The 7,563-nt window shown below is 38.2% G+C and overlaps 1 non-coding gene across 1 annotated transcript; it reads left to right on the top strand.

Annotated features, from left to right (window-relative positions):
- Nucleotides 1-5,907: 5,907 nt before the first annotated feature.
- LOC116193364 lies at nucleotides 5,908-6,014 on the top strand. Its single transcript, XR_004154273.1, has one exon. It is a non-coding gene; the product is annotated as a small nucleolar RNA R71 (small nucleolar RNA).
- The last annotated feature ends 1,549 nt before the right edge of the window (nucleotides 6,015-7,563 follow it).

Genomic DNA, 7,563 nt, shown 5'->3' with positions numbered 1-7,563 from the left:
CTTAATTCATTTTTTTATTTTTGCATTCAATTTTTCCTTTTTGTTTCAGAAGCAATTTTTTTTTCAAGTCCAATTTTTGTTTGAACTTGTGCCTTTCCGCTCTTCTCGTTATAGTGAGTTCATTGAGTAGGCACATCCCGGGCTCATCACCCAAGTGACCGGATTTTAAAGGGACCCCTACGAACTCTTCCTCACTCTAACATTCAAGTTAGGATACTCATAACTCAATTCTTGAGTCATTGGAGTAAAGGCTATGCTTGCTTCTTCTTTTTTTTTGATTGCTCACTAACACTTTTCAGACTTCTTTTATAGGAATCACTAAGTACAAAGCTTCTTCTACCTCTTTCACTAAATGTTAAAGTGCTACTAGAATAATTAAAAAGAGAATATACTAACTAACTTTGCTTAGAAGTAGACCTGTTTATTTTTCACTTAAGGACTTGACCGACTCTTAAACTTCAAACTCTAGGGCTAAAAACTAGGTAAATTTGATTTCTAAAGATTTGACTAATTAATTTTAACTAAGTACAAAAATCACAACAGTGGTGAGTAGGGCGCCTAAGTGAGTCAATTTTTTTTCAAACAATTCCTGAACAAATGCTATCAACAGTATTCTTCGTACAATCTCTAGATTTCAATAATTTAAAAAATTTTAAAAAAATTTGGCCTAACAATTGCTAGATAACTTAAGGACAATTATAGTTCAAGGTGACAGGGAAGTATAACCATTTATCAACAAAGACAGGCATCAGATGTCATGAGTAACAAATTAAATCACAAAATTTAGACATCAACACTATACTCAATTTTATACTCCATCTGTTTAGTATCTCCCTTCCCCATACTTAGATTAAACAGTGTCCTCACTGTTCCTAATGTAACTCTAGTAAAACGAAAATAAAAATAAAGAACATAAGAGAAAAAGAGATACTAGTACTTCCCCGGTTTCGAAAAATTAAGTTGAAGCAATTGGAGTTCCAACTGGTATAGCAATAGAGAGAGTCAGTAGTTGTTATCCACCCTGGCTTCAAAAACAAAAAGAAAACAACAAAAAGAACAAAAATAGCAAATAATCCATCTTAATTAAAACAGTCAAATAGCAAATATCACAAGTCTACCCAATGAGTGGGTGCTTGATAAAGTACAAACCAGCAGCAAATCAAAATAAAACAAATGAAGCAAAAGAATTGAGAGCCAACAGGGACTTTAGCTCTCAAACATGGGCTGCCTCCCATGAAGCACTTAGTTTATAGTCGCTAGTTCGACTTTTCCAGTTCTTCAACCGAATTTGCTAGATCCACCGTAGTGGCATCACCATCAATATTTTCCCCTTCAAAGTAATGCTTGAGAAGATGACCGTTTACTTTAAAAGTGCGGTCATCTTCTGACTTCAGCTCAACTGCACCATAGGGAAAAACATTAGAAATAAACAAATGGTCCAGACCATCGAGATTTTAACTTACCTGGGAACAACTTCAAGCGAGAGTTGTATAATAGGATTTTCTGACCAGGCAAAAACTCTCGCTTTAGGATGTTCCTATCATGCCATCGCTTGGCTTGCTCCTTGTATATCCTAGCATTTTCATATGCTTCCTCTCTCATCTCAGCCATCTGATTCAACTGGAGCAATCTCTTTTCACCTGCAGCTTGTAAATCAAAGTTAAGGTATTTTATGGCCCAATATGCTTTGTGCTCAAGCTCTACTAGTAGGTGACATGATTTACCATAAACAATCTTGTATGGGGACATTCCTATGGGGGTTTTGAAAGCTGTCCTGTAAGCCCACAATGCATCATCAAGTTTTAAAAACCACTCTTTCCTAGATGCATTGACTGTTTTCTCTAAGATACGCTTTATTTCCCTATTGGACACCTCAACCTGTCCACAAGTCTGTGGATGATAAGGGGTGGCAATTTTATGAGTAACTCCATATTTCGATAATAATTTTTCAAATTGCCAATTGCAAAAATGTGATCCCCCATCACTTATAATGGCTCTAGGTACCCCAAATCTTGAAAAGATGTTCTTTTTCAAAAATCTGATTACAACTCTGGCATCATTACTTTGTAGAGCAACTGCTTCTACCCATTTTGAAACATAATCAACAGCCACAAGAATATATTTATTTGAAAAAGAAGAGGGAAAAGGACCCATAAAGTCTATTCCCCACACATCAAAAAGCTCAATTACAAGTATGTTATTTTGTGGTAATTCATGTCTCCTAGAAATATTGCCAGTTCCTTGGCATGGAGCACAAGACATAATGTAATTCCTGCAATCATGAAATACTCTAGGCCAATAAAATCCACAAGATAAGATCTTAGTTACAGTTCTTTCCACACCAAAGTGGCCTCCTGCTTCCTTAGAATGACAGTGTTGTATTATGCTAAGCTGTTCAGTTTCAGGCACAGATATGGTTCGTCCCAAAAATAGTATTTCACATCATGCAAAAATTTCTTTTTCTGTTGAAATGACAAACCATATGGTGTGATTTTGCTAACCATGTAATTGACTATATCAGCATACCAAGGTAATCCTTGGATTTCTACTACATGCAATTGTTCATCAGGGAACTTTTCATTAATGGGTGAATCTAAACAATCAGATTCCAAACGGGATAAATGATCAGCCACTACATTTTCAGTTCTCTTTGTATCTCTAATTTCCAGGTCAAATTCTTGCAGCAGTAGAATCCAACGAATTAGCCTAGGTTTAGCATCAGCTTTAGCAAACAAATATTTCAAGGCAGCATGGTCTGTGTATACTATGATCTTAGAACCTATCAAATAAGGCCGAAACTTGTCACATGCAAATATGACTGCTAAAAGCTCTTTTTCAGTTGTGGCATAGTTCCTCTGGGCCTCATTTAAAGTTCTACTAGCATAGTATATTGCATGAAATACCTTACCTCTCCTTTGCCCAAGTACTGCTCCTACAGCATAGTCGCTGGCATCACACATCAGCTCAAACGGAAGCTCCCAATTAGGTGCAACGATCACTGGTGTAGAAGTGAGTTTCTCCTTCAATAAATTGAATGCCTGCAAACAACTGTCATTAAAAACAAAAGCAGAATCTTTTTCAAGTAAATTACAAAGAGGTCTAGAGATTTTAGAAAAGTCCTTGATAAATCTCCTGTAGAAGCCAGCATGTCCTAAGAAGCTCCTTACTCCTTTTGTTGAAGTGGGTGGTGGCAACTTCTCTATTATCTCCACTTTTGCTCGATCAACTTCAATCCCTTTCTTTGACACCTTGTGACCTAAGACTATACCCTCTCTTACCATAAAATGACATTTCTCCCAGTTCAGAAGCAGATTAGTCTCCTTACATCTTTTAAGCACACAGCCTAAATTTGTCAGACAAGATTCAAATGACTTCCCAAAAACAGAGAAATCATCCATAAATATTTCAATAAAATTCTCTAACATGTCAGAAAATATAGACATCATGCACCTCTGGAAAGTGGCAGGTGCATTACAGAGACCGAAAGGCATTCTCCTAAAGGCAAAAGTGCCATAGGGACAAGTGAATGTGGTTTTCTCCTGGTTCTCGGGTGCTATATGAATCTGATTGTAACCAGAATAACCATCTAGAAAACAATAATAATCATGCCCTGCAAGTTTTTCTAGCATCTGATCAATGAAGGGGAGGGGGAAATGGTCTTTACGGGTAGCATCATTTAGTTTCCTGTAATATATACAAACTCTACACCCAGTCACAGTACGAGTCGGGATTAATTCATTGACCTCATTTTTAACCACAGTCATACCACCCTTTTTAGGCACTACTTGAACAGGACTAACCCATTTACTATCTGAGATAGGATAGATAATACCTGCATCCAGCAGTTTAAGCACTTCTTTCTTCACTACCTCTTTGAGAGTTGGGTTAAGTCGCCTCTGTGGTTGCACTGTGGGTTTGCACTCAGCTTCCAACATTATCCTGTGAGTGCAGATCAGAGGGCTGATCCCGTTGATATCTGCAATAGTCCATCCTATTGCCTCCTTGTGCTCTCTCAGCACGCTTAAGAGCTGCTGCTCCTGATCACCTGTCAAGGAAGAAGAGATAATTATTGGCAAAGTATCATCTATTCCAAGATAGACATATTTTAAATGGCTAGGCAATGGTTTAAGTTCTAGCACCGGGGACTGTGTCAAAGATGACACTGGTTTTGTCGCACTGGTGCCTAGCTCCTCATAGTAGCGAGCCTTCATTTCTGACACCTTCTCCACAGATTCTTCCTCATGCTCATCATCATCACTCCAATCGTCCAGATCCCTAAGGACTGATTCCATTGTATCTACACCTGCTTTATCCTCCACAGACTCAGAGATAAGCTCATCAATAATATCAATGGTGTAACAAGATTTGCCATCATCAAATTTCTTTATGGCATCATAAACATTAAAAGTTATTTGTTCATTCATAACTCTTAAAGTGAGCTTACCTTGTTCCACATCTATTAATGCTTTACCTGTCGCAAGGAACGGTCTGCCAAGGATCATGGGCACCTCTCTGTCCTCCTCCATCTCCAAGACTATGAAGTCGACTGGAAATATGAATTTGTCTACCTTCACCAGGACATTCTCGACAATACCTTTTGGATATTTGATACTCCTGTCAGCAAGTTGCAAGGTAATATGAGTTTTCTTGCATTCTCCAAGTCCAAGTTTCTTGAAAATAGACAGAGGCATTAAATTTATACTTGCACCTGAATCGATAAGAACGTTCTCAAAATGAAAATTCCCTATAGTACAAGGAACAGTGAAACTCCCCTGATCTCTTTGTTTGCGTGGTAAGTTAGGCAAGTCCTTTTGGAGAATCATAGAACACTCTCCTGTAAGCATCACAGGCTCACTCCCATCAAACTTCCTCTTTTTAGTGAGCAGATTCTTCATGAATCTAGCATATGAAGGCATCTGCTGGAGTGCTTCTGCAAATGGAATATTGATTTGCAGCTTTTTAAAGACATCTAGGAATTTAGCAAATTGGGCGTCCAGCTGCTGTTGCTTCAATCTTCTTGGAAAAGGGACAGGAGGAACATACGGTTTCACCCCTAGTGACTTCTGCCTTGGTTCCTCCACCTTTTGCGTACCTTTGTCTTTCTCTGGACTCTCCTCCTGAGTTTAAGCTTTTCTATTGACTGTGTCCAATTCCTTGCCACTCCTCAGCATTATAGCATTGACACCCTTGGGGTTCTCTTCAGTGTTGCTGGGTAAAGACCCTAATGGTCTATTACTCAATTGTTGAGAAATCTGACTAATCTGACCCTCTAGGTTTCGAATAGTGGCTTGTTGATTCTGTAGCATGGTGTCAGTCTTTTGCATATAGCTCAACATAAGCTCTTCCATTCTCGACTGACTCTGCGGAGGTGGAGCATTCTGAGCAGGGCCTTGCTTCTGGAATCCAGGTGGCGGTTTAAGTGCATTATTCTCATTCCTCCATGAGAAATTAGGATGATTACGCCACCCTGGATTGTAAGTGTTCGAATAAGGCCCTTGATTACTCCGTTGGAAGTTGTTGACAAAGTTCACTTGCTCTCCATTGGGTGAAGCTGAGGGATTTCCAGACATGCATTCAAGAGTCGAATGTGGTCCTGATCACAACTCACAAAAAGCAACCTGATTAGTATTAAAAGAATGTGCTGAGGTGAGTTTACTTACCTGGGTAGTGAGAGCTGAAATCTGGATTGTCAAATTAGCAATAGTGTCCATGTCATTGACTGATGCCACTCTTGATTTGCTTCTCTCATTCTGCCAATTATGTGCACTGGAGGCCATCTCTTCTATCAAAGCACTTGCTTCATCATAATTCTTACCCATCAGTGCGCCTCCTGCTGCAGCATCTACTAGAGACCTCAATGTATCATCCAGGCTAAGATAGAAGACCTCAATTAGGAGATTATCTGGCAATCCGTGATGTGGGCACTTTCTGATTACCTCCTTGAATCTCTCCCATGCCTCATAAAGTGATTCACCACTGAACTTGGTGAAGTTAGTGATTTTATTCCTCAATCTTGCAGTCCTAGCTGGTGGGAAAAATCTCCTGAGAAACTTAGATGAAAGGTTGGCCCAGGTGGTGATGGACTCTTGTGGCAGTGAGTTGAACCAGGCTCTCGCTTTATCCCTAAGTGAGAAAGGAAAAAGCTATAATCTAATAACATCATCAGTGACATAATTCATCTTTACCGTGTTACAGTATTGGAGGAATCCTGCAATATGCTCATCAGGACTCTCGTTGGGATATCCTCCAAACTGATTTGATTGAACCATCTGGATGAGTGCCGGCTTCAGTTCAAAGTTATTAGCTGGAATAGTGGGCCTTCTAATCGCAGAACCCATAATAGTAGGTACTGCATAGTCTCGAAGTGCTCTGGCAGCACCTTGTATTTGGCAGTTGATGTCATGACCTGCCATCTCAACTGCCTACAATTCTTCCCTTCTTCTGTTCTCTCTTCTCAACCGATGCAAGGTGCGCTCTATCTCAGGATCTAATGGTAGAAGTTTAGCACTTCTACCCCTGCGCATAGAATACCTGCAAAGAGAACAAGAAATAAACACACAGTAAAGTGCGCCTAAATTAACAATAGAACTAAAAGTGGTCTAATATTAAGTTAATCCCCGGCAACGGCGCCAAAAACTTGATCCACTGCAAATATATATAAAAATAAGCACTAATTCTACCAGCAAGTATACTGGGTCAGATCAAGTAATATAGTGATGAATAAAGTGTTGATCCCACAAGGATTAATTAAGTACTAAACCTATATTAGATTCTATTATTATCTAAGCAATCAAATTGAGAGAATTAACTAATTAACTACTAATCAACCTAAATCGTCACAAAGAGCAGAAAGAGAATTGTATGAAATATATCAATTGAAAGTGGGAAAAACAGAATCCACCCTAGTTTCACTAATCAGATTGCCATCATGTTAAATAAATTAATAGTTATGTGGTTATTCAAGTGAGTTTATCAAGCCTTTAAAATTAAAGTCTTAAACCCCTAATTAATCATTCAGCTCCCGCATCTCTAATTAATAGTGGACTCTAAATTATAATCATACACTTTCCAGTGCTATGATTGTCTAATGCCCCAAATTAATTATCCCTAATGTCTTACCGAATAACTAACTAGAAACATTACATTAATCCCTGGATAATCTCTAATTAAACTAATTAACGCAGCTTCCGCATTTAACTAATTAGTCTAATCAAGAATTCCTAACAAACACTATATCAACTCCCGTATCAATAGTGTTTCTAACAATTATAACCAATTAAGAATTAAAATTGAAATTATAGGAATTGCAATCATGAATCATTAACACATCTATTAATCCTATAACATGGCGACAATCATCATATTAGCTACCTAGGGTTTCATCATATTCCCACAAGAGAAGCTTAGAACATCATGGAATTGAAAACACAATTATAATTCAAAGGAGTCATTGCAATAGAATTCATATTCAGCAGTAAACTCAATATATTGAATCCTAAAACAAAAACCAAACAATTCCTTTAAGGAATTGTCTCTTCCACAATTTTTCGCTTCAAATCAATT

The sequence above is a fragment of the Punica granatum genome, chromosome 1 (assembly GCF_007655135.1).
Source record: "Punica granatum isolate Tunisia-2019 chromosome 1, ASM765513v2, whole genome shotgun sequence".
NCBI lineage: Eukaryota > Viridiplantae > Streptophyta > Magnoliopsida > Myrtales > Lythraceae > Punica > Punica granatum.
Note: the sequence above shows the minus strand (reverse complement) of the source record. Positions and strands in the feature narration are given on the sequence as shown.